At 38.8% G+C, this 27983-nt stretch overlaps 1 protein-coding gene across 8 annotated transcripts in view; it reads right to left on the bottom strand.

Annotated features, from left to right (window-relative positions):
* Positions 1–24631, bottom strand: part of ZNF438 (zinc finger protein 438) — a 62323-nt gene extending 37692 nt beyond the window's left edge. For 6 of the 8 annotated variants that reach the window (XR_012774142.1, XR_012774143.1, XR_012774144.1 and 3 more), the window contains exons 1-3: positions 24536–24631; positions 22143–22224; positions 21605–21658 (exon numbers count right to left, since the gene is read on the bottom strand). The gene's annotated coding sequence lies outside the window, so the exon portion shown is untranslated. Of the gene's footprint in view, positions 1–20397; positions 20435–21604; positions 21659–22142; positions 22225–24318; positions 24453–24535 lie in introns of those variants that run through there. The other 2 variants (XM_075492530.1, XM_075492529.1) reach the window with 2 other exon arrangements.
* Between the last annotated feature and the right edge of the window lie 3352 nt (positions 24632–27983).

Below are 27983 nucleotides of genomic sequence, written 5' to 3'. Positions count from 1 at the left end.
GTATCCACGACCCTGTTTGTTGTTTGAAAAATGTTAAAGGCACAGAGCTTCAAAGACTATCGGACATACTTAATGAAGTGTCCTCAAAACATGTTCATGGAGAAAAAATGTGAAATAAACATGTCAAAATTATTCCTGGCCACTGTCCAGCAACCAGCTGTGGTGTGCAGACTATGCTAACCCTGGGAACATTCTTCTTTCTCTATGGGCCTCCAGCTTTGCCTTCTGTTCCTAAGGATATTTGTATTCCTAATTCATTCAGTTAAATCTCAAACTAAGCAAGATCAAACTGAATTAGTACTTCAAGAGAAAAACAATTAAGCATGACCAAGCTCTTAAAGCAACTAGGCTTTTGTGGTTTGACACACAGTACCTTTTCATTAACTACCCATAAAAAGCATGCTGTGGGACACCTATACTGCTTAAGTTATGTCAAGTCTTCAAATTCTAACACTGAAGTTCTGCTCACTTAGGGTAATTAAATAACCAAACATCTGTTTTTTTGAATAGTGGCACTAATTCCTACATTATGGCCAAATTCAAACTTCGGTAGTCATATTCACTGTCTCTAAATTTCAGTAGAGCTTTAACTATTTAAGACACTTGCTCAAGCATGCACCAAGAGAGGTACGAAAAGCAAAGCTCACCTAGAGTTGCAACTGGCAAGGGATGGGAAAGGTGACAAGACTTCTGCAAGTACACTGGCAACAAAAGAAAGGCTAAGGAAAATGTGGGCCTAATGCTTAATGGAGAAGAGAACCAGGTGACAGAAGGCATGGAAAAGGCTGAGGTACTAACATGACGTTATCAACAGTAAATGAAAATGTGGTTCCGTAAGAGAATACAACTGGACATGTACAAATCCATTGGATCAGAAGGATGTATCCAAGAGTGCTGAGGGAGCTGGTCAGGGTCACTGCAGGGATGCACTCTATCATCTTTTAAAAGTCATGGCATCAAGGGAGATTCCCAAAGACTGGAAAATGGCACATAGCACACCCATCTTCAAAACAGGCAAGGAAGAGCGTCTGGGGAACTATAGGCCAGTCAGCCTAATCTCAGTCCACAGAAAGGTTATGGACCAAAGCCTCCTTGAAGCCATTTTTAGCCATGTGAGGGACAGGGAGGAGGCTGGGAACAGCCAGCACGGATTTATCAAGTGTACATCATACGCAACTAATCTAACTACTTCCTGTGATGAGATGACTAGTCCTGGGGATAAAGTGAGAGCAGTGGGTGTTGTTCATCTTGACTTTATGAAGATCTTTGACATGGTCTCCCACAGTATCCTCACAGGCAAATTGCTGAGACATGTACTGGAAAGTGGATTATAAGGTGCATGGAAAACCGGTTGGACTGTCAGGCTAAAGAGTGGTGGTGATCAGTGGTGTAAAGTTCAGCTGGCAACCAGCTACCAGTGGCATGCCTCTGGGATGAATCCTGGGGCCAACACTGTTTAACATCTTTATTAATGATCTGGATAATGCAACAGAGTACACTCTAGCATGTGTGCAACTGCTATGAAATTGAGAGCTGGAGGGTAGGGCCTCTGTTCAGAAGGACTTAGACAGGCTGGAGGAAAGAGCTATCAGGAATCTGTGAAATTCAACAAGGGCGAAGGCAAATGCAAGCGCCCTCCCATGGAGTAACGCCATGCAGCAGTACAAGGTAGGAGCTGACTTGCCCATTCTGATCAGCATTAATTATGCAATTCTTCTTTGAATCTTCACTGACGGCACACTACTATCTGCCTTTTCAAGGTGCTCATATTATATTTTCTAAATTTGGGCACATCAGCTCCCCTTCACCTCCAGCCTTCTGAAATTTCTCCACTGTTCCATGATTTGTTAAAAGTCAAAATTAATAATTCATATAGCTTCTAAGCGGTTTTTTTTAGTATCTGTAGGTGTCAGTGCAGCAGATTTAAAAAAATTTAACGTTAATAGTTGCTGGTACAGTGATAATACGTTCTTTCCATCACTAATGATGGAGGAGGTGAGATGTAAAAGCATAATCCAGCCTCTTTCTGAATACAGAACATAATATTTATTGAATATTTATGCATTTTTCTACACAGCAGAAATTTATCATCCTTGCCCGTTATTGGACTTCTATCAATACTAAGCTTTTGTATCCTTCAAGAACACCCTCTATATTTAAAGAACTCTATTGTACCCTACTGCCCACAGATTTTTATTAATAGCCTTACCTCCTTAACCAACTGTCTCCAAGCCACGTAGTGCTTGCCATCATCAGCTCCCCATTCTTTAAACTGTATTGCTAACTTCACTCCCCTTCTTACTTTGTTTTAACCAAACAAATCATGTTTCCTAAGAGAAGAATTGCTCTGGGAGTATCTAAATGAGCAAGCAATTGTCAAGTCAGTCAGATTCCTATGCTCTAGTATTCCTTGCTTTTAAAGTTTGCTCTTGTTTTAAAGATTAAAGTAGGAGATATGTGCAAGCAGAACTTGTTCTTGGCTCCTAACCTGCAAAGTTAGGTCACAGTTCCTAACACATCTGCGCTATTTATTCCACATGCATCAGAAAGAAAACTTGTACAGAATTAACCAGAATAATGAGGCTTTATTTCTTAGAAAACTGTCATCTATATATATATGTATGAAAAAGTATTTTAGAAGCTTCAGAAATTGATCAGTGGCCACTTGATTTATCAGCACAAACTGATATGCACAAATACATGCAACAGGCTGAATTCTCCTAATTTTCTTTTATTCAATACAGACTGAGTTTTAAGGAACTATTCATGTTTCTAGGATCTGAATTACATTTATAAAAAGCCTCCAATATATTTTGTCAGTTAAAACACTGGCACAGTATCACTCTACTTGTCTTCTGAATTGTGAGAACTGTTAAAGTAAGCAACAGAATGTTTAATATACAAGACCACAGAAAAGTCTGCAAGGTTTTGTTGTGACATTTTAGTTTTCACAGAGGTTCTCCAGTAAATGTTCATTAAAAATGTTTCAACAGACAAGTTATTTGGATCCACTATAATTTTCATTACAAAGTTGTGATTTGGTTTTTTTTCATTTATCATTTTGCTTTATCTCAAAAAATTAGCGCTAAATAGCAGAAATATACAAGTCTGGACAAAGAACATGATATCCCATAAAGATTTAGATAAGAGTTTTAACATGGAAAGAACATTAGTGAATGCATCTCTGTAAAAATAAAAATCAATGCTTCCCCTGCAGCAAAGCAGAAAACCCTACATATTACTTCTATCACATTCACCTTCTCTCCGTAAAGTCCATTTGCCTTCCACTAATAGTGAAATAACTTCAGATCTGTGTTGTAAACTTTGTATTTTTTACACACGCACTGGGCACATACCAACAACCTGCATCTTTTTCTGCATCAAACATTCATTCATCCAGTCCAACTACTTTTTTTTTAGACCACTGGAAGGGAGGAAACGAGAGAAAAAATAATGGTGATAACTACCAAAGACATTTCCCACTTTTCTTGTACAGATATTTCTGATGTGTGTGAATTCACTTACTGCATGCAGGCCTCATGATCCATAGCATGTAAATGTCAACAATCATGCTACAAGTCTGAACTGAATTAACCTTAAAAAAGAAACATGCAATGGCAATGACAAAGAGTTCCATTCAAACCCACAGTCCTTTGATTAATCTAAAAAAATAGGTATTTCTATTGATGACAGTTATCTTTAAAGATAAATAGGTAATTCATTTTTTCAATATTTCAGGCTACATAAATACATAATGTGTAAGTATTTGCAAAACTGTCCACCGCAATAGTTATAACACCTACTGTATTTAAAGATGATGAAAATCCACAGCATGAAACCAAATTCATCTTATACAGATGGTATAATGAGCTTTCAGTTTCTGAAATGCGAAGTTTTGGATAGGATTTTTAAAAGAAGCCTCCAATAAGTAACAAATTTAGACAATATATATACACTTAGCAGATCACATAGAAAGCATAAAACTACTTTAGGCATCAGTCCAGATGGCAATAATAGAACTCTTTCTACACAGAAGAAACACATGAATTATAAAGATGCAGTGTATTCCTGTTTCCTAATCCCTTTCAAATTGTAAAATATATTTTAAAGTTCTCTGTTTTCATGACTGTTCATCTAAAACCATACAATTAAAAAGTCTTAAAAACATGGACAGAACTTCAAGAAATTCTGGGGGGTATTTCATATCAAATGTTAAAAATGTCATGATGCTTCATTTTCTCTTGGCACAGAAAAAATGCCAGCATGTCTATCACTATACTTAATGCACTTTTCTTCATTTGCTAAATAGTAGTCTCTAAATGTGGTAAACTGGGCAGTAAAACTTAATATTAGCTAAGCCTATCAGGCATCTTTTGTTCCTGTATTTATCTACAGGGGACAGAAAATGTTCTAACTAGCTGGTAAGAGCTGCAAATAAGCTATTTCCATCACTGAACTTGCATGCGGTCTGTAAATGGTCACAAATAACAGCCACCTGGGATCTTGCTTGTTACACGACTGTAAACATGAATAAATTGCAGAGAACAAGGGTGTTTACAGGTTTTTTTCCCCTTCAAAAATCACTGCTTATTTTATTTAGTAAAAATCCAGTGAATAAGCTGGATGCATGCTTTGTGAACTTTGAAAAGAGATACTTCAAAAAAATATATGAATCATCCAGAAACAAAAAATGGAACTGTTAAATATTAGGTGTAAACGGGAAAAGTATTGCCCCAGTACCCCAATCTTCTTGTTTCCCATTTCAGAACAAAACAATGCCACCTGAAATTCACTAACAAATATGAACACACACACTGGTTTCAATTATTTCAGATAAACAACAAATTATTTTTTTCTCAATGGGTATGATTCAGAAACCAAAAGAGTTTGTGCACATCACCAGGCCCAAGACAACAGTCCACCAACTAACTTACTACAGCGGTAGAGATTCTCATCTAATCTGAAATTATTATTTTCAGTGTCGAGTCTTTAATGCACAGTTGCTTTTGTCAGCTGGGTATTATCCAATTTTAAGCTACAGAAATCATGCCCATTTCAGTTTTTAAACGAAAGATGGCAGTTTTACCCAGGATACTTGTTTTTTCCTCTTACAAGCAGTGCTCAAACCAAGAAATTCTGAGCGAGCAGTGTAACAGAAGAGAAATTTTGTCTCAAGTAGCAACTATATAGTCTGACAAACTGTTCTATTCCTCTTTTCTTCCTCATACACATTTTTGACAAACTAAGAAATTTGTTTCCATTAACAGTTCAAGAACATTTTCAAGCTTTTATGCCAAACATTTTCATTTTCAGGCAACAACAGGCAGGAGAGCATTTAATTCTTCTAACATTTGGGTCCTAAAAGCCTTATTTCCTACCAAGAACAGGAAACTGTAGCTGCATTGCCTAATTTTTCAACATTCTATCCTACTATATGTTGCCAGTATTTTATAATAAGGTTTAAACGTTTTCAGAGGGAAAACATGGTGATGATTTAACACAGTCTTCCAAAGTGACAGAGGGAAGCCAAAGAAAGAACTGGTCAGGAATGTGAAAGCCAATGGCAGCCTTAGCTGTAGGAGATGATGAATCTTAAGATCCTGAGAAAAGCAATCAAGACAAATAGCAAAACTGCAGTCCTAGACTTGAGGAAACACTTCCGTTTGTTCAGAAAGCTAGTTGGTGTGACCCCTTTGCGAGGGCCACCCTGAAACATAAGGGAGCCCTGGAGAGCTGGTTGATATTCAAGGTCAACCTCTGCAAAGTACAAGAATGGTCCAGCATTTTGACATGCAGCAGGTGTGGAAGAAGCCAACACAGATGAACAGAGTACTCCTAATGGAGCTCCAGACAAAAGAAGCATACGCAAGGTAGAAGAGGAACAGCTAACAGGAAGAATACAGAAACATTGCCTGGGGGCACATAGCAGAATTAACAAACCAAAGATCATTTGGAATTGCAACTAGCAAGGGATGTGAGAGGCCAAGAAAGGCTTCCATAGATATACAAGAACAAGCTGAGGGAACTGAATACTCCCATCTGTTCTGCACTTACAGGCCTGTGCTCATGTTTGGGTTCCCCACAGACTTACCTGTGTTCAGTTGTAGGAAGAGAAAGCTAAGGTGGGAATCTTACTGCTGTCTTCACCTACCTAAAATAGGAGGCTGTAGGGAAGATGAGGGCAGACTGTCCTTCAGGCTGCACATGAGAAGGACAGGAGGCTACAGACAAGTTGCCATGTGGGAAATAGAGATATTCGGGGGGAAAAAAAAAAATCACAGTAAAAGTGGTCAAATACTGGAAAAATGTGTCCAGAGGCTGTGTAATATCCATCCATGGAGATGATCAAGACTCAGCTAAACAAGACCTTGGACAACCTCACCTAACTATGAAGGTAGCCCTGTTCTGAGCTGGGTATTTAAGCGGATGACCTCCAGCGGTCCTTTCCAAAATAATTTTTTCTATGATTCCATAATGTGTACTCACAAGAGCACATTACTTTTGGCACATCCTTCTTCAACTTACTAATTTTGCTTTCCAACATATGTGTCTGTTAAATAATGAACCTTTCAAAATAAATGATGATTCAAATTAACTTTGACATTACTGATTTCTAAAACCTCTTACTGTGCTACCACAGTATCCTCACACCTTTTCCCCCCCTTTGTCACTGGGATCTCTGCTCCGTGTTTCACCTCTCTTTCTCCCTAAAGCATCGATATAGAACTCTAGGAATGAAAATATGTAAATAAATTAAAGAATAAATAATAGCAAAAATATGTGCATCAACTCAGTAAGCATTACTAAATACAGAGGAAGCAGACAGATGGAATTAAAATGCAGTACATACATAGCCAGTGTACAAAGGACTGCCATAATTCAAAGATCTTATGCATGCTTAACACTTATCTAAGAATGAAGACTATAGCCAATTCCTATAAAAACATCACTGTTAATATATTTACATATAAATATATATGTATGTAATGTGTGTGTAAATACAAAGAACCAAAGATGAAATGTAGACCACAAGAAAGCTGATGTGCAACACATCTATTTTGAAGTCAATGTTGTGGAACTCTCATGTAAGTAGCCCACCAAATCCAGTGACTAGAAAAAAGATCCTGACAGTTGCACAAAGAGGATGTGTTCTGAGATTCTCCCATCAGTGGATACATGGCATCTTCTGAACCAGGACAAATCAAAGAAAACTCAAAGAGACAATCATTCTTTTTGCGCATCAGTGGTAAATAACATAATTCTATCAGAGTGCTAATCAACATTTCAGCAGTACTTAATACTTTGTTATATATAGCTCAAGTCACTCAGGAAAGCCAGGGACATAAAAATGGCCCTTAAAAATCTAGTCAAGAGGTGCTCTGTGACTAAACTTCAGTTTGTGAATGTTGAAAGTGAGAAACCACTGCATTTAAAAAACAAAGTGTCTGCAATTCTACGAAATGTGCTATTACACCTGATGTGTGTTAAATTTGTTTACATGTTACTTTTTATAGCCAGTTTCAAACTGAGGCACTTAATCTTGCCTTAAATAAGTGAAATGAATTAATTACTATCAAATCCTAGACATATTTATGCATTTTGTCATAACAGTAATTTACATGTCTTCTCAAGGAGAGAATTTGTATAACTCTGAATATAAAAATACAGTTGACTACATTGTCTGAAAGCTTAAAAGCTCACCTAATTCAAATTATTCCTTAATTCTACAGTAGCTTGTTAAAACCAAACAGCTTCTTTCCCTGCATTAAATACACTTAAGATTAGGTCCAGTGCTTCCCTGCATCACAGCTACACGCATCACCTTGCCTCCAGTACATTAGACATCTAAATCCAAAAGAGTTTTAAGTTAAACCACTAGAAGATCAACATGCACACACACACAAGATCAACAGCACCAGCTTACATCCTGTAACGTGCCTCCTACACAAAAAGCAGAAGGTAATTTGCATAGGACTCTGAGACCACATATTTTTCACAGAAGAAAATTCATTACCACTCAGGGTATTTTCCATTGCAAAGGTGAAATTTATAATGGAGAGTCTGGTCAGTTACATTCTAAGCACTTTACAAAGTAAATTCAAAACAGGCTACCTTTAATTACAATATAACGTGTAATTCCTCACTGTCTTCATCTGAGCAGGAGCAAAATTAAACAGGAAAAGAGAAAGGAAAGACAATCTATACATCCTACTAGACGGAAAGCAGACTTCAATACAGTTGTACTCACTTTCAACTAACCCTAAATTCATCAGTGTTTTCCTAATGTAAGTCAAAAGTAAGCTGTTTTGGAAAAAGTTTTAATCAAAGCACTACTCTGCTGCACTTCCTTGCACAGGAAGCCTAGAATGCTTGCAACGTGTTTAACGCATACCCAAGTGGATGTGTTTAGGTAAGCCCTCTTCATGGGAAGTTTCCTACAAAATCTCAGGTACCTGGAAATCACATGCAGGCCATGATAAAATGACAAAGGAACAGTCTAATTTCAAGATATCAGCAGTATCTTCTTCTGTCTCTTCAGTTATACTCACTTGGTGCTTCATGGTTTGGGTTTTTTTTCATGTGACTACTGTATAAATACTTTATGCCAGGACCAGTCTTCTGTGTATTGAATAATATGCCAGTAAGAACCTCTGGGTTCAACAACAAAAATAGGCTTATCTGACAGCCATGTTTCCAATTATGAGATAGACTATGGAATTAACAACTGGGAAGCATACTGACTGTATTCCAAGCCATCAAATTCAAGAAGACTTCCTGATAAAAATTAAAAATACATTTTCATTAAAATATATTCTTCTTATCCTTCACTAGCATAGCAGCACAGTTAACAACATGCACACCAACTGCTCTAACTTCTATTTATATAGTAAAGCACAGGCATCGGTAAGCATGAGAATTAAACTAAGAAAAGGGTTCAAACTGCTACAATTTATTACCAATATAACGTTTTCTTCCAAGTATAATCCCACTGAGCTCAAACACAGTTATGCATTCGCAAGACTTCAGTCAGTCAGTTACTGGGAAGACTTCTGAGTATCTGTGTTGCAAGCACAATACCACAGCTAAACAAAATAGAATTACTTGCAGCCTGAGAATTTCACACAGCAGCCAATTAAATGCACGAAGTAGTAAGACTAGGATTATGACAAAAAATTATCTGTAACAGGAAAATAAGCTAATGAGATTGCTCTTGAATGAAGTATCAAAAGTTAGGCTACTTCTTGAACCAATGGTGCACAGAACTTCCAGCTACTTTCTCTGACACTGTCAGTAACAAAAAAACCCACCCATCGATGTCAGCACGTTACAACTCCTCACACCCTAAAAAAAACCCTGCCATCACCATCTTGCATCTTTCTTGGCACTGTGAGAAAATGGCATAAAGGCCATGGAAAGCAAACTTCACTTGCATTCTTACAGGTGGCTCCTCCAGATTAAAGCTGAAGAGCAGCTGAGCAGTGGCATGAAGGACCTTTCAGTGCCTTTGCAGAACAGAACACTTCAGTTCCCACACCTCTGAAGCCAACATTTTTCAGCAGTATGCAGTCACTTCTATTTAAAAAAAAAATAATACCTTGTGTTTATGCTTATATACCACAAACTGAAAATCAGAAGAAATACAGGATAATTGAACTATATGGGAAAGACAGAAATGAGTAATTCCTCTTGTTTTTAGTAAAATATGCAGCTACTGTGAAGCATTCAAAAGGAAAAAAAAATCCTGAAGGCTCAACTAAGTAGTTCTACATTCAAGCAAGCTTAAAATGATTTGCCAATTATATGGTCAAAAGTAAGAAGCTACAGTCAAAATCTTTTTTTATATCATAACCTATTTTCCAAATGTATTAAGAAAAAATAATCTTTAATGTGAACTTGCAGTCATTCAACCAAGATTCAACAAATTCTAAACCCACACACTTGATTTGTCATCTACTTGGCTGCTAAATCTGACTCTGAAAGAGTGATGTGTTACCTTATTATTATTTTTAAAAAGATTTCTCTTGGGATTGCACAGCAAAGGAATGAGTATGTAGCCTATCTTACACAGGAAGGAGAGATTTTTATCCTTAAAAACAGGAGGTTCGCCCACATGATCACCTGGGACAAACTTGGCCAGTGCAAGCAGGCTAGAAGGTTATAGGAGCCTGGGAATGTTTAACATCAAGAAAGTAATTACAGCCCAGCAAGATCAGAAGGAATTACACAGGAAATGTGAACAGTAACCCTTTCATGCCAAAAAAATCATGAAAAAGTGAGCTCTCAGCTGCCAAACTATGAGGCTGTACAAACCAATTGCAAAATGCAGGAATGGAAAAAACACTATATATTACTAGGCTATAAATTCCCAACGATGTGATAAAGCTATGCTTCCAAGAAAAGAACAAAACCGCTGGTCTTTCTTCTTGCCATGTATACGCAGTATAATTAAAGCCCAGAAGAAACATGAAAACATTTTGAACACCATGTAAGAATGGTCAGTTGACTCTTCTGAATTTTTTCTTTTAATTTTATGCTGACCAAACAGTCTCCTCCCTAGAAGGTGGTCAAACATCTTGTTCTTATTTAGCTATGGGAAACTTCCTTCCAAAATAAATAGTACATTATCCAAGCAAGAATGCTAACTCTGTTATCTATTCCATAAAAATGAATCTCCCAAATTCTGAAATAAACCCCATAGCTCAACAGAATGGGCTTAAGCTACCCTATGTATTTGTAGGTAAAGCAATTTCTATTCTCTAGGGACACGAGGGAATTTGAGTAATCCGACTGTAGTTCAATCTAGTTAGAAAGCCTTCAAGTGCCATTTTGGAAACTGAACAGTGATCATGCATGCATGCTCTTCACACAGACCTGGGAAGCATTTTAATGAAGCAAGAGACTTTTTTTAAGCTCCCCACTAAGGAAAATTGTATTCCTTTATATCTACCAACAGATAATGCTGCAAAGTATTAGTGCATAACCCTGATCAGACAAGAGATGAGCAATAAAGCAACCGACCACTACTGCTTTTAATTTGTTGATTAAAACTATGATTAATATATTCTCATTAAATAAAAATAATAACCTCCCCTAAAATGAGTATTAGCGTATATCTGATCTACCTCAAAAATTAGGTAGAATGACACTTTCATGATTAAAAAAAACAATAAATTATCTTATTTATTTAAACAACATGCTTCTTTAGTTGTTTTTAAAATTACAAATCAGAACAGTGTCATCACACATTGCATTTGTAGTGCATCTCCATACCAGCACTGTAGCTTCTCTTCTTCCACCTTGTCAGGTGTTCCTCTCTACGCTCCTTTACTACCAAAGTCTTTCTTTTCTCATCTGTTCTGTTGGATTCTATTTTGTTTCTTTTTCCTTCTCTTCACATCTAAGGCGGGCCTTTGCCATCACTAACACCACATGCACAACCAACTCCTGCATGACTAAAGTCTATTCAGATACCTGCTCAGTGGAATCGCTAAATGAATAAAATTGAGGAAAAAAAAGAAAATAAAATACAAAAGAAGCACATGAGAATTTCGAGCATGGGCATGCAAACAGGGCAGATACGGTGCAGTAAAGAAGTAACAATCGAGAAAGCCAAAAAGTCATTGCTGACACTGCAGCCTGCACAAGTAACTGTAACTCCCATTCTTCAGGAGATAAAACTGAAATATGAAATAATTATATTTTCTATTATTTCACTGAGATGGAGGCTGAAAAGAAACAAGCACCGTGACCTCATTCTGGAGACAAAGGGAAAGTTCCATTTTCTCCTGCACTAAACTTAATCCCACTTTTAAGGGTTGGTGATTTGCAAAAACAAACTGAACTAACTCTCCCAGTCAATACACGCTCTTCTGAGATTAAAGTCACTTCTCTTAAATTTGTCTGTCTCCACAACAGACTAAATATTCAGCAGTACAATAGTCATACACCATGTCATCCAAAAAACTGCAATAGCACATGAGCCACTAAATTTCAATGGCTATAAACTTGACGCAAATCTATCCACAGCATATAACACCGTTTGTGGATCGGTCAGAAAAATATTCCCGTATTGTTGCATGATATTCTGTCTTCAAAGGACTCGTACAAGTAAAAATACTTCCAGTGATACTGCTATTGCGTTTTCAGTGAACTACGACAGTTCCAATGTGCATAAAACCACAGCCTTTCTTTCAGCAAGGTGAACTGACCAGTCTGAAGTCTGTTAGAAGCCACGAGCTAACTACAAGGACTCTTATCATGCAAATGAATTGATGGCAACGGCACTGGGAAGAGTTTCCTGTACCTCCCAAGTGCAGCCAATACACCTTTCAACACATAAATTTGTAACTAATTCATCTGCTGGATCCTGAAGCAGAACTGTGGCTTACAATAGTGTGCACCATTAATATAAGATTCCTTTGCAAATCAACAAAATTTTCCACCTGGCCACATCTACTCTTTACAGAACCTCTTTAGAATTTTTATCTGAAAACTAGTAATGTACCAGTACTAGTAATGGTTTTTAATGGAGAGGTTACTAGCATTCATCTTATTTCCAGAAAGAAATACAATTAACTTCAAAAACCTGAAAGTAAAGAATGTCATATTCTGGGCCTGTGAACCCACTTCATAATGAAAAAGTGAATTCCAAAGATAATAGTTTTGAAAATTAAGCTTCTAAATACAATCATTTGTAATACAACTAGATGTCAACAGAAGTTTAAAACCTCCTCTTTTGGGGATATCTACAGTCAGTCAACTTAACACGTGTGTTAATATTCCCACCCAGTCTCTTCCTAACTGCAAGTATATACACTAAACATTTTCTCCTTCGCAATATAAAGCAGCTTTCTCAACATAATTGCCAAAGGCTGAATTATCAGATAACTACATCATTCACAGATGAGTATTGGAGAGAGAGGCTGCTAAAGAAAACCTGAAACTCTTTGTAAATATCCTCCAAGAAAGCATGCTTGGTTATTCTGTGCCAACCAGTACTAACCTACACAAATTTTTGAAGTTTATGTATTAACTTTTAATTAACTTTAAATTTAATTATTAATAAACATTTTGGACATAGTCCTTCTAGTGTTTCACATATGAAATATTATAAAGTGACAATTCAAGTAAACTGTTTTCATTATTGAACAGCACACACTTTAAAACATAATTCCACTTAGACAAAAAAAGGCTTATACTGCCCACAATGATTATTTCTCCCATCACTGAAATCTCCCAGGATTAAATAAGACCTGGGATACTTCGCCTGTCCTATTTCCCTGATAAGACAGGGCAGTTCCAATAGTATATAGGTACAGTCCATTATCCAAATGATGATTCTTTTTTTACTTTTTGTTTTCTAGGGGGAAGGTGCTTTGCAAATTATTAGATACCACCATCAAGAAATTACCCTGTTTCCTTGGCTTGCATTTTTCATGGTCCAATTAAAGCCCATCACTCCACAACTTCTGTAATCAATATTTTACAGTTCTTGATTTTTTTTTTTTTTGCTTTTTTCCAAAATGAACAGCTTCCTGAAACAGGAAGAGACATATGCAGAAAAAACCAATTCTATAGTCAGGAGTTTCCATCAACTTAGTTAGCAGTATTCGTAGTCTAAGGAATTCTTCTGCTTCTCCAAAGTTGATGAGCCAAATCTTTCAAAGATATCTGCATTTCTGTAAGTGCAGTTTGATTTTAAAATAAAAAAAGAAAAATAAAAGAGTTTGCTCTACTTTAATCTTGAACATGAAAATACACTTTTGTGTCTCAAAATTGAAAAAAAATTTCTCTTTCCAATGAACATCAATATTATATAACAAGTGTTTGAAGATTTTTAGATGCAAAAAGGTTTCAAAACTTTTACAGTGAATTAGATCAATTACTTAATAATATGTCAAATCAGCTCTCCTTGCAATATACAGCTATCTTCACAGCATGCTAGTACATAAATGTGGGTTTAATACTTGCATGAAATAATGAAAAAATAAGTGAAACAGGTATGATCCTTGCAGATCTTGATCTAGCCTAAACGGAATCTAGAGTTTCATGCTTCTTTTAAAGTGAAATCTTACCATGTAAAAGAAACCTTACAAATACTTACTATTAAATGATCTAGAAAAAAAGTCTAGATCATTTCAAACACAGAATCCATAATTTATGAGTTTTTCTAACATTTTTTATGTGGTCACAAAGTCTTTCAGACACTGCAGTAAACAAAGGAATTTGACAGCCAGGTGAAAAATACCTGGAAGAAATTAAGTACAGGAGAGACATAAATGATGCTAATCAAACACACCAACCTCTGTTACAGTTTCAGCATCTCACCTTAAGCAAAAGAACATGCCCTAAACTGGTCAGAAGTGCAAAATCCTGCTCTGGACTGAACTTACGCACTGTCTGAATAACCCTCACAGCAGCTGTTGATCAAACCTGGCTTCCTTTACATGTAGGAAATCAAAAAGGCTTCACTCAATCCTTTTGGAGCAGCTCTGACCACAATTACTTCCAGGCTTGTCACTTTCAAGCCGCTGAAATTAGCTACCTAACCAAGAAACTCAACATGCTACAGCTAACAGGCAAGCTAGTTTGTCCCGTTTTCTTTTAGCAGTGCATCTACATAGTTAATCACAAAAAGATATGGAAGATTTGTTCTCAAATCTGAACAGCATACTCCAATTATGACTTTGTAAACCCTGAGCAGAAGAGTATGTACATTACATATCCTACACATACAATGCTTTTGACAATTCACCCCACTATACTAATTGCTTTTTTAAAAAAAAAAGTCAGACTTTTTCATTATATTCTCATTAAGTGCACAATAAGATACATTCCTTCTATTTCAAATCCCATCTCTCCAGAAAATGATAACAGCTACCACAATCACTACTAGAATATGAAGACCCAAAGCAGGAGGCAACAAGGTTTTCTAAAACACTAACACAAGATTAAGGAGCACCATCTCAAGGAAAATCAGAAGATTTATTACTATCGTCCCCTCCAGATTATTGTATAAGTAACTTTTTTCATCACAGGAAAAAAAAATTCCTCAGGCTCCGAAGTATTAAATACATCATTATAAACATAAGACAACAGAGAATTGGCACAACTTTCAAATATAGCAACCTGCAATCAAAATTGCTGCAAATTACACCACATTTATGTTTTTATAATCTATAAATGATACTGTGGCAATATATACTCTTGAAGTACAGGTAGATAGTGAGTGGAAAAAAAAAGATGTGAGAAAGATAACCAAACAAGTAATCATTCTACTAACAAATTACACAAGTTGTTTTCAGAAATGGACCCTCAATCAAGGCAAAGATAAAAATACTCCCAGCCTTAAAAAAAAAAAAAAGCAGCCACTAACTTTTGCAGCGTTCTTCTCATTACAAAAGTGAAAAGAAATAAACCAAAGCAACAAACTTCTCCAGGATCCCACATACATCTGGCACCCACCTGCTTATGCAAAGACTGGCAACATGTAGTGGTGAATAGCGACAATCTCTAAATAGCAAAGCTTACTATTTAGATGTTCCAACCCTAAATAATGGTTAAAAGTTCACCATTATTTTAGGCTTATCATCCCTGACAGAGTGCCTCTCAGTTACCGAATTTTTTCTGCCTTGACAGGGGAATTCCATTTTTAAGATTCATACAGAGAAAATGTTTCAGTATAAATCGTGGCTATTCTAATCCAGGAAAACGTCCCACAGGTCACTAAGCTACCATCTTTCAGGCGAGTTCTCCATAATTAAGGTATCAATTATAATTTCACAGGCATATTTTATTTTATAAATAAACTCTGTTTCCACAATTTGAGCTGTGGGAAAGAATGCCTGCGTCAATGCACCAACCCATGCAGCACAGCAAGTTTTGAACTGCATGCCAACTCTAAATGTTATATGGATTCTAGCAGGGAAAAAATAGGAGGAAGATTTCCCACTCACCCCCCAAATTCCCACAAGCCTTCTGAATCTTTTTATTCCTGTCACGGCACCTCCTGACATCTGCTCTTTGCTGCTCTAGAGCCAAATACAACAAATTTAAGTCAATCTGTTGCTAAACACACCAAAAGTAAAAACTGCAGCCTCCATTAAATGGAGTGAAAAGGACATTTAAGTGGGAATGAGCAAAAGCTGATTCTGTAGTCTTTTCCTGCTGAACACTGCTTTTGATGCTTTTATCACAGAGTTTTATATTTGAGTTTGATAGAGACTGAAAGCAAACATAGTTTCTAGGACCTGAACCATGCCAAGAGAAAAGACTGGCAGAGCGACAAGCATGCTCATTTAATTAAGATACCCCCACTGCTGTTTTCTTATGACTTTTTACATACTTGCTGGAAGTTGGCTGGATGACACAGAAGGCCAGCGTTAGCTCATCTCACCCTCCCTGAATATTCCATCGCTCTATGTACAGAACAAACTTGTGTACTGACTTGGATTAAGCAGGAACACCTACTTAATGCATGAGCCCAGGCAACAGAAAAATCAAAGCTGAACAGAACAGTGTCTCACAAGTGGCAAGTCACAAAAGCAACTGCCCCCCATAATTTCTCTCCAAGTTGATAAGGACCCCGATGTTACTCCCTAAAACTTCTTCCTCAATGTCCCCACTTACAAGAAAAACAAAGGAAATCAGTGGATACTACCAAGAGAACTAGACATAGTACCTAGTGGGTATTTCATCTAGATATAACCCTAACACAGGGATAGAGAGCAAACAAATTAGTGAGAGACTATAACCATTTCTCCTTTAAAGAAACTAGGGACAAACTTAATTCCTTCACTCCAACCACCAATATATAGTTTTTTAGATGAGCTTTGGAAAAAATCATAATGGTAAAAATAATCTTACAAATGACAAAAAGCTGAGGGGTTATGTTCTTTCAGGAAAAAAGGTAACCTGAGTCTGTATAAATATTATTGCACTCTAAATTATCCAATTTCTATCAGAGTTTTCCTAAATTAAAATTATCCCTAGACTGCAGCGCTCACTGTCTTATCAATTTATTAAGAAATATATCCTTTCTCAAGTTTCCTTTCTCAATTTGCCACCCTAATTTCACAGAATGTCCCCTTACTCATATAGCATGAACCAAAAGAACAAAAGCTTGAATTACTTTTCTCAAACCATTCATCATTCTGTGTACTTGTGTTATACTTCATCATGTTCATTGCCTTTCAAAGGCTAGACAATCTTTTTTTTTTTTTTAAATTTCTCTTCATACAAGCAAATTTCCATCCCCACAGATTGCTCTTTTAGCCTTTTCTCTGAATCTCCTCTCCTCTACACCATCCCTTTTAGAAGAGGCATCCAGCACCACATACACTGTGATGGCATGCTATATGACAGTAAGATATTGATTTTTACCATAGTATTTTATTCCCCATGCTATTCTCCATCACACTTTGTTTACCCTGATTGCAAGTACAAACACAGGTAAACACAGAGCTCTCAGAAACAAGATTCTTGACACACAGCCCCCTATTTTGAATATGTGACACTATGAGCATGTGAAGACTTATGATTTCAGGCCAGGTAGTCTTTGCTTTTTTGTCCTTCAGCATAATTTCTTCCTCATATCTCACCCATTACAGTCCACAAATCTTTGTCATATGCCCATCAAGATATCTTCCTAGAAAGAAAATCACTGGTTTACAAGAGAGCATAAACACAGACTAAGCAAAGGTGACTGCCCTAAACTGCAGATAAGTGGACTTTTCACCTTTGGCCTTCAATGAGGCACCAAGTATGCTTTGGCGTAAGAATAAGTCTGTAATGTAATACAGAACCTGCCCTTTGAAAAATTAACTTTAATAGAAAATATAACACATATATATGGAAGACAAGAATGCTCTACATCCCACTTACCTACAAGAACTACAGAAAACATGTAACATCCCTGAATTAACTTACTAAAATATCATAAAATATGATTGATACTATATTGACCCTTAAGGAGTACATATCCAGCCAAAACTAGACAAAAGTTTCCAAGAAAAAGGTGCATCTGAAGATCTGAAATCACATCCGCCTTCTGGAAGTGAAAAAAACCCAAGACAATCAAAAGTCCAAGATTTTTTTTCTCAGTCACGAACAGTATTGTAAAGTTTGTTTAATACTGCCATTTAGGGAAAAATATAATAGAGTGATTGAACCAACTCTGTTCTTAAACACTCTGCTAAAAGAACAAACTATTTGTGAAAATAACAAAAACCAGCTGAAGGCATTTGGGTGGTCTCAGTTTCAATTCTGTAATACAGAACAGTCCCTTCTTTCTAAATCCAATACCAATTTGTTTTCCTTGTTCAGTAAAGCCTCAAAATGTGTTGATGACAAAAGCAATAAAACCCACTGAACATCCATATTATTAATTTAGGACGTTTTACTAGTAGACTGACAACTTAAAAGTTCATCATACACAGAGCACTCATATACATAACAGAAATATGCAGGCTTTTATAGACTGATCCTTTTTGATTCCCTAACAGTATTTTGGGGGTTCATATACTTTTACCTTTAGGACAGTGCACATCATTAGCGTTGACTGATGTTGGACTGAATGCCGATATTTAAACTTTACTGCCTTGCTTCCTAAAAACGTGGATCTACCATATTTCTTCACCACCTGTTCTGACTGAACTGAGCAAGACCAAGAGCTGTCAGAAGCTCATGTCTTCATGTATGTAGCACTACTTCACTGAAACAGCAGCCTGATCTAAATCTGAGATTACAGGCGCTCACAGAAAATTGGCAGACTGTTACCTCACTTAGGAAGGCTAACCAGTCAAGGACGGCCAAAAACCCCACCAAAATTAAGTTTCATATCATTACTATTTAAAATCAATGACATGTAGAAGACTGAAGTGTGCTCAAAACTACACAAACCAGCAACAGGAACATCCCTATTTCCTATGGTTCATCCAAAAGAACCACAAACATACATATAAGAAAACTGAAGTGGCAAAGCAGCACAGGTACAACAGAAATGACATTGGTCTAAGCTGTAATTTGTCACCATGCATCATTTTCAGAACGTTGTCCCTAGAGAAAGGTCCTTAGAAGAGAAGAAAGAGTCCCTTGCAATTGTCCCTTACAACAGATGAGTAACACACCAAAAAGTAAGATGACACACCTTTAAGGGTTTGGTTTGGTTTCTGCTTTTGGGACAGGTAAAACCATTAAATACTTCCTACAGACATTTCCACCTTCAGTTACGATAACATAGGGCTTCACGTTGGAAGACTGAGTATGGAAATGTTGCCCTGTCTGATCTGCCAGCCAAACTCAAACAAACAGCAAAAATTTTCCATGAAACTATAACTTAGAAGTCACCTAATAACCCAAACCAATTTCATCGATAGATCCCAGTAAGTCTGCCAGAAGTGATTTCTTTCCCCCACAACTCCTATACCTATCAAACAAATTTTGTGAGCTGCTTTTTTTGTGAGCATCTCTTTTGCACCTGCTTCTCCTGGTAAACACCCAAGCAAGCTCCTACCTCTCTGCCTCCCCGGTGACTTGCTGTGACAGAGGCATTTCAGCAGGGCTAGGATAGTCCAGCTTTGAAGCTCATCTTAGCACATGACCCCTTCTTGGCATTAACTATGATACTTTTTCTAAACCAACAATCTTAGGCTTAGACTTTCTGAAAATGAATGAAACTACACAGAATGAAACTACACGAAGCATACACAGAAATTAATATCCTATAGCAGCCTCTAAAAGTAAAAGTCCCACTTTAAAAAAATACTTATGTTCATCACTCAATACCGCATAATTTTACTCCTTATATGATCCCATGAAAAAAACAACTCATTGTTCTGCAAATAAATAAAGCTTTTTTTTAAAAAAAAACCTTAATCACAAATGAAGTGACCACAATGCATTACAACTTTGAAAGATGCATCGAGCTACATAGTATATTATTTCCTTTTCATTTGTGCAATAGTTGAAAGTATACTGACAGCTCAATATTAAGCCTGTTCTGGTATCACGACATCGGCTAGCCTCCCTTCAGGAAAGGCTTTCAATACTGTACGCCCTTCAAAAAGATGCAAGAAAGAACCACTGATACCAAGAATAGTTCACAGTTTAGGTGAGGAAATAGTTCTTTCCTGAAATGGTAAAAGACTGAAGTGACAAACAAAAGATATTCTCTCCTTAATTTATGCACTTTCATATCCTTGTTTAATACACAGTACAGTTCTACCACAGTGATGTTTATGGTGTTTTGATTACATTTTTTTATATGAATTAGGAAGAACTATCAGATTAAGATGTATTGCTCCACAAACAATGATAACATTTCCTACAACATTTAATTACACTATAAATACCCATGGAATCAGTCCTTTAAAAAAAAAATGCTTGAATACTACTTACACTAGGTTTAATCAGCTTATTAAGGACAATCCAATACCTGCAAATACAGTACTATAATAAGTCAAAGACACATTTCATTAAAAAATATCACATGAAGAACAGGATGGTTTCCACCCAGCTCTTCTGTGTGTTTTCATGAAGGGTGACAAGTGACAAGACCAATAGCAATACAGAGCAAATATAATACAAAGACTGCATTCTCCAAATGCCATTTTAAGCTGACAGTAAGAACCTGTTTGTTAGACCAGCAAGAGAAAGCCTGGGATCAAAAACTTATCACAACTTCTTATTTTCAAAACTAACAAAAAAAAAATCATTAAAGATCTACACCATATATATTCTTTGTAATTGTAACATTGTGAAGAAGTTTGTATTTCATTCAACTTTGATAACAACAGCATGCAAACACACTTCATGAGAAAGTGCTCAACTATTATTCAAGCATCGTTGTTCTCTTATTTGCCAATGTTAGTCTTGTAAAAATCTACATTCATGTTTTAAATTTTGTTTAAAAAAATCTTTTTAAGTAAAAACGTGTTCTGGATCTCTGTAAGTGAATTATAATGATAAACATGAAGCATTAAGTCTAAGCAAATAAGGACAAAATCTTAGCTTGACTGCAGATGAGGATGAGCATCAAAACCTCTTTTACTGCTGTTGAACCACTAATGTTTTTTATGGAAATTCTGGAAACAGTTAGTTTCATTGGATTATACTCCCACTGAAGTACACCCTCAATGACATTAAAGAATTTAAAAAAAAAACAAATAACAAACAGCAACTCAAACACAGAAACGAAAACTGCCTGCATAAGAAGGAAAGTACATAGATGGTGATTGAATCTTTTTCCTTCTTTGACCACATTTAACCAGAATACTGAAAAGAAGATTCCGGAAAAAATTCTCATATTTTCTCAGTCCAGTTTTACAAAAGAAAAAGCATATAAACCTTAGAAAAAGGACACATTGAAAAATTTCCATTAAAGGATGCAAAATTAAAATGCATCAGCTACCTAAGGCTGTCTGCATCTACTCCTGTAACCTGTGCTAAACATGTAGCAGCTTACCACAATTGAAAGCAGGTAAGCTACCTACATTTACCACTGGAAAGAACCCTAGTTTACCATATGTAATTTCTTTGTGTTCAGACAGACATAGAATTAAAATATTCTGCAAGGATATTAACTATATTCTTTCAACATACCCACCTTAAACATCCTGCTGCTGCTATGGCCAATAAAATACTTCATCCATCTTAATTCCTGTTTCAAGGAAAACAAAAACCAGAAAGTCCCAATATTTCAGAAAATGTATTTAGCAAAGGACACAAATCATATTAAATAAAAACCAGAGGCATACATTTTAGAAAGTGGTAAATAAGAATTCTACTAAAACATGTTTGCTCTCAACAGATCAAATACAATGGCATCTCCTCTGAGGCTTACCATACATTAATAGTACTTCAGATTAGAAATTGCAATAACAATTTGAAAAAATATTGCTAAAATAACTTATAAAGTTCATACATTCCTGATTTGACCACGTACTTTTAAAACTCTGTAAGTTTCTATAATTGTAACTACAGTAATATTTTCAGCCAACTTCAGATCAAAGTCGTACTTTCACCATTTGACCATTTCACTTTGATCTGACATCTACCTCATTAGGTGCAAATAAATACATGAAACCATCAGCAGTTTCATATAGACATTTAAAACATTAAACCACTTCCATAAATAACATTACCTCGGCACATAAAAATCTTCGAAACACCCCAAGTCACAGATGAAGAACACTCCTTCCATCTAATGCAACATAATCATTGAACCTGTACATCAAAAACATATATATATGGCAATCACTACATATACCTAAAGTTGCATGTGAGAAAGGCAGAAGTACCTCATATGTTGTCACTATCATTGCTAGTTCTGATATTCTCACAAATGAGATGTAGAGGATACATAGGAAACTAGTACTTCCTTCATTAATGCTTTGAAAAACATTTTAATTACAAAATTTTAGTTACTCCAAAATCTATTACTTTAATAGCCTGTCCAAAAGTTAACATTTGAACCATATCATAGTGCTAGTTTTCTTCCGATCCTCCAATCATCATTACCCAAGAATATTTTTTAATTAAACACTAAGAACATTATATCAGATCATCACAAAAAAATATTTTAAACACACACCATAACTGGCATAAGCCTTTTTCCTTCCTTTTCCTCTTTGATTTTTGACACTTTAAGTCTGAAAAAATCCTATTCTTCTAGCTACTGAAGCAGAAAAAAATATGCACTCATCCCTGAAACATGTATTTTGCTTTGCATTAAAATAACTTTTAAAAAATTAACTTAAACTAGTACTAAAAATAACTAGCTACAATAAGGTTAGACAAAAAAAAAAAGGAGCAGCTCCGTGTTTTGGTTGCTGAATGGTCCTGTGAAAAAACAAAAAACTGCACACAAAAATTACTGTGATACAAGGGAGCTGTGCATTTACCTTATGTTATCCTCCTCTTTCCTTTTTATTATGGGATAATAATATGAAAGACCATTTTTAATGGCATATTACAGGTTCAAATAAATCAGTATGTACAAATTCAAGACTATAATTTCTAAACTAAGCCAGCTAATCTACACAGCATCTAAGGGCTAGACCGTTGACTGAGACTTCAAAACACATTAAAAAGCTTCAATGAGATATACTTAACATGGAGAAAAAGAAAGGAACCGAGCACAAGGCAGTATGAATTGAAGAGCAAAAGATTGCCAATAAAAGGTAAAATGTATCACATCAATTTTAATTCATGCAAAGAACTAGGTAAGTCTTTTAACAAAGCATGACTTTTGGACATAACAAATTTAAACAAGCCAATCTCTCAGTTTCAAATCCACCACACTGCAGACATTACTGCAGTCTTTCCAAAAGTCTCTTACCCTGCTTTCAAACACTTCCCTCCTTATTTTGCCAATGCCAGCCACATCAGATCACTCAGAACTTGGGATATATTCTTTATTTCATTATTACCAATATAAAAAGTTCTAATGGATTCATAAGCCAGCAGGCCTCGGCACTAGTTATGCACAAACACTACACCCATTTATTGCATTCATTTCTGCAGTCACAGAACAAACGAAAACCCTTTGCCTCTTCTCAGGCTCCTTCCAAAACCTAAGGAGCCCGAGCAGACTGCACGTAGTATTTGTACTTTTATGGAAGCAGCAGCAGCAGCAAGGTTTATGAAACAACGCTCAGGTCTAAGAGTCAAGAGCTCCGTGCGCAGCTCTGACTCACGCTGGCAGGGGAATTTCACACCAGCCAAATGCTTCCACAACTCAGCGTCACAAAAACTGAGGGCGTCTACTGCCATCCCTCGTATATGCAACATTTTATGGCCACGCGTACTAAAAAAACTGTAAGTGAACTGCAGAAGTAACTTTCGTGACTTGTAGAAACCCTTCCACGGATCTTTATTGTAACATCACATCGGATAACTGCAGTCACACCCGCTCGCTGCTTCTGTGTTTGCAGAGGGCTGACACCACCTACAAGAGGAGTCCCGGGTGGCTGCGTTGGCACTGTGCTCACCCAGCACCAGGCAGCCGCCTCAGCGGCCCGCCCAGGCCGAGCGCTGCAGACGCCTCGCAGGCCGCGCACCGCCGCTCTGGGGCTCCGGCGGTGGGAGGCGAGCGGGCCCCGCACGCACCCCGGCGGCCCGCGGGCGCGCTGCCAGGCGGCCCCGCTGCAGGGGGCGAGCCCTCCCTCACCGGCGGGAGGCACGGCTGAACTGCGAGCTCGGGACCCGCTGTCCCGTGACTGGGCGAGTCAAGGGCCTCGGGAGCGCGGAGCTCCAGCGGCAGGGCCCGGCGACGGACCCCTCGGGCTCGCCGGGGGCCGGGCCGGGGAAGGCGCCCACCTCCGCACGGGGCTGCCGCCGGGAGCCGCTGCCCCGCCGCCTCCCACTTCCCGGCCGCCAGCGGGGCGGCCTCCACAGCCCCGCGCCGCCGCCCGGCTCCTCGGCCCGGGGGGAGGGAGCGGGTGCAGCCGCGCCCCGCGTCGTCCCCAGCGCCGCCCGCCTGCCCCCACCCACCGCTGGCCGCGGCCCCCACCGCCGCGGGGGGAAGGGAACTTACAAACGCGCCCCTCTGCGTGCCTGCGTCACGCCGCCGCGACGTCACAGCGACGGCGCGGTGTGGCGTCACAGCCCGCGGGAAGGCCGTCTGCGTGTGGGCAGCCTGCCCCTGCCCCCCCACAGCCCGCCCGCGGCGCAGGCGCACTGCCGCCGCCGGGCGAGGGGTGTTGGCGGGAAAGCAGACGCCGCTGCTGAGGGGGTGGTGAGGGGCGGCGGGAAGGACTGACTGCGGCCGGGCCTCAGCCCCGCTGCCCCTGGGACGCAGGGTTACATGGTTGACTCCCCAGGAACCACTGTGCTTGAAGCGAGGCCTTCCCTTCCCAACCAGCCGTTGGTGTGGGGGGAGCCAGGCTCCCAGCCAGCCCCAAAACAGACTGTATCATGCTGCAGGTTAGGGGCTGTGGGGTTGGGGATTTCAGAGAGACAGGTTGGGAAAAGTAGTCTCTGGAAAGTAGAGGAGTTGTTCTGGGAAATAGGCAGGAGCGACCCACAGGCACTGGGTCACAGGGGAGCACAGCGCACTGCATATGAGCTGGCAGTGTGCCCAGGTGGCCAAGAAAGCCAACAGCATCCTGGCTTGCATCGGAAATAGTGTGGCCAGCAGGAGTAGGGAAGTGATTGCCCTCTGTGCTCGGCACTGGTGAGGCCCCACCTCGAATACTGTGTTCAGTTTTGGGCCCCTCACTACAAGAGGGATATTGAGGTACTGGAGCGTGTGCAGAGAAGGGCAACGAAGCTGGTGAAGGGTCTGCAGCAGAAGTCTTACGATGAGCGGCTGAGGGAACTGGGACTGTTTAGCCTGGAGAAAAGGAGGCTGAGGGGGAAACCTTATCGCTCTCTACAACTACCTGAAAGGAGGTTGTAGAGAGGTGGGGGTCGGTCTCTTCTCCCAGGTAACAAGTGATAGGAGAAGAGGAGATGGCCTCAAGTTAGTGCCAGGGGAGGTTGAGATTGGGTATTATGGAGCAGATTATTTTGAGTGCCATTACACAGCACGTACAGGACAACCAGGTGATCAGGCCCAGTCAGTGTGGATTTATGAAAGGCAGGTCCTGCTTGACTAACCTGATCTCCTGTGACAAGGTGACCCGCTTAGTGGATGAGGGGAAGGCTGTGGATGTTGTCTACCTAGACTTTAGTAAAGCCTTTGGCACCATTTCCCACAGCATTCTTCTGGAGAAACTGGCTGCTCATAGCTTGGACGGGTGTACTCTTTGCTGGGTAAAGAACTGGCGGGATGGCCGGGCCCAAAGAGTGGTGGTGAATGGAGTTAAATCCAGTTGGTGGCCGGTCACAAGCGGTGTTCCCCAGGGCTCAGTGTTGGGGCCAGTTCTGTTTAATATCTTTATCAATAATCTGGACAAGGGGATCGAGTGCACCCTCAGTAAGTTTGCAGACAACACCAAGCTGGGCAGCAGTGTTGATCTGCTTGAGGGTAGGAAGGCTCTACAGAGGGACCTGGACAGGCTGGATCAATGGGCCAAGGCCAATTGTGTGAGGTTTAACAAGGCCAAGTGTTGGGTCCTGCACTTGGGCCACAGCAACCCCATGCAACTCTACAGGCTTGGGGAAGAGTGGCTGGAAAGCTGCCAGGTGGAAAAGGACCTGGGGGTGTTTGTGTGGTTGGCAGCCGGCTAAATACGAGCCAGCAGTGTGCCCAGGTGGGTATTGGTCTCTTTCCCCAAGTAACAAGTGATAGGACGAGAGGAAACAGCCACAAGTTGTGTCAGGGGAGGTTTAGATTGGATATTAGGAAAAATTTCTTCACCGAAAGGGTTGTCAAGCGTTGGAACAGGCTGCCCAGGGAAGTGGTGGAGTCACCATCCCTGGAGGTGTTTAAAAGACTTGTAGATGTCATGCTTAGGGACATGGTTTAGTGGTGGGCTCGGCAGTGCTAGGTTTATGGTTGGACTCAATGCTTAAAAGTCTTTTCCAACCTAAATGATTCTATGATTCTATGAAAGAGGAAAAATGAAAGTGTGACAGAAATAGGATAATAAGGGATTTAAGGGAAGGCTGAAGGGAGAAGCGAGTTGGACAGGAGGGAAGCAAGAAGGTGCAGAAAAAAGAAGGGAAGTGTAAAATATGTCGGTGAGAAAAGAGAAGGGAAACATTCAGGAAAAAAAAAGGAATCTTTTGGGTTTTTTTTCTTCTAATAATCTGTTCTTTAACAAAGCTCATCCTTGTGGGGAAGAAAAGGACTCCTGCCTGCAGGAGTTCAAAGATTAATGGGCATTGGGGCCACCTCCTTTTCAATATCATCCTGTGATGCAGGACTGTCTCCATTTTCACAATGTCCTCTCTCGCCTGTGCTCTGCCAGGACACCCCCATCTCCTGTAAGCTCACACTCAGCACAGCTGTTCTGTTGTGCCATAGCCCTTTGCTGGAAAAAGGGGACTACAGGGACCCCTCAGCCACTGCTGCAACAAAGGATCTGTGAAGTAGCATTGGCACAGCTTCTGGGAAGTAGGAGCAAGGGAAGGGGGGAAAATGGGGTTAGGCTAAGCATTTAATTCTGATGGGTTTTGCTATTATGTGCTTAGAATCATGATGCTGCTGTGGTATCAAGTCCAAAAGCACCAAAAATGGCAAAAATAGGGGTCAGTGTGGGATACAAGGAATATGGAATGCCTCCCAAATATCCACATTTCTCTACATGTACCTAAGGCTGAAATTTGAACTGTGTAGGTTTACACAGCATGATAACAATTAGAAATATATTTAAAATATATGTGCGGTTTTCTGAAAATCTGTTTCTGCAGCTCACTGCAAAGTGACAGCTGAAGAAGCGATATCCTGAGTCTTTGGCCCTGAAAACTCTTTTTCTAGTGTAGCCAAACAATAAAAAGAAATTGGAAGTTTAGGCTCTTGTTTAACTCAGATTTCATGAAAATATATGTGAATTAGAGTTACTTATTTTGAACATAAACATGATTTTATGAATACAGTAACTTCATCTTGGCACATGAAATGTGAGGTGATGAAACAGGCAGACTGGCTCAAAGTCCTTTCAGAACCAACGTACATTTATGATACGATACTGTCCTTCAGTGGCGTGTTCCACTTGGAGGCTCTGTATATGAAATAACTGTTCCCGTGCTTCAGGGTACCTCATTTAAAAGTCATTTACAATTTCAGCAGGAACTGAAGTTTAAAAATAAACATACTTATTCTTGACCTTTTTGTGCCTACTAAAGCTGAAGTGTTTTGCAGTTACAGAACCTATAAAATACAATGAATTTGAAGGTGAATCCTCCAAGTGGTCTTAAATAATAATAATTCCTTTTGAAGTCATACAAGTCTTAACTGTTGCTTAAGCAAAACCATTACTATATTCAGTATGTGTACTGCCTTTCTGAACCACAAATGAGGCATAATTAGCATACGATGGTTCTTGATATATTACGTGCCACTTTGAGAGACACAAAATATTCATTCTGATGTGCAA

The sequence above is a fragment of the Mycteria americana genome, chromosome 2 (genome assembly GCF_035582795.1).
Source record: "Mycteria americana isolate JAX WOST 10 ecotype Jacksonville Zoo and Gardens chromosome 2, USCA_MyAme_1.0, whole genome shotgun sequence".
In the NCBI taxonomy this organism is placed as follows: Eukaryota; Metazoa; Chordata; class Aves; order Ciconiiformes; family Ciconiidae; genus Mycteria; species Mycteria americana.
The sequence above is the reverse complement of the archived record's forward strand: the minus strand, read 5'-3'. Positions and strand labels throughout refer to the sequence as shown.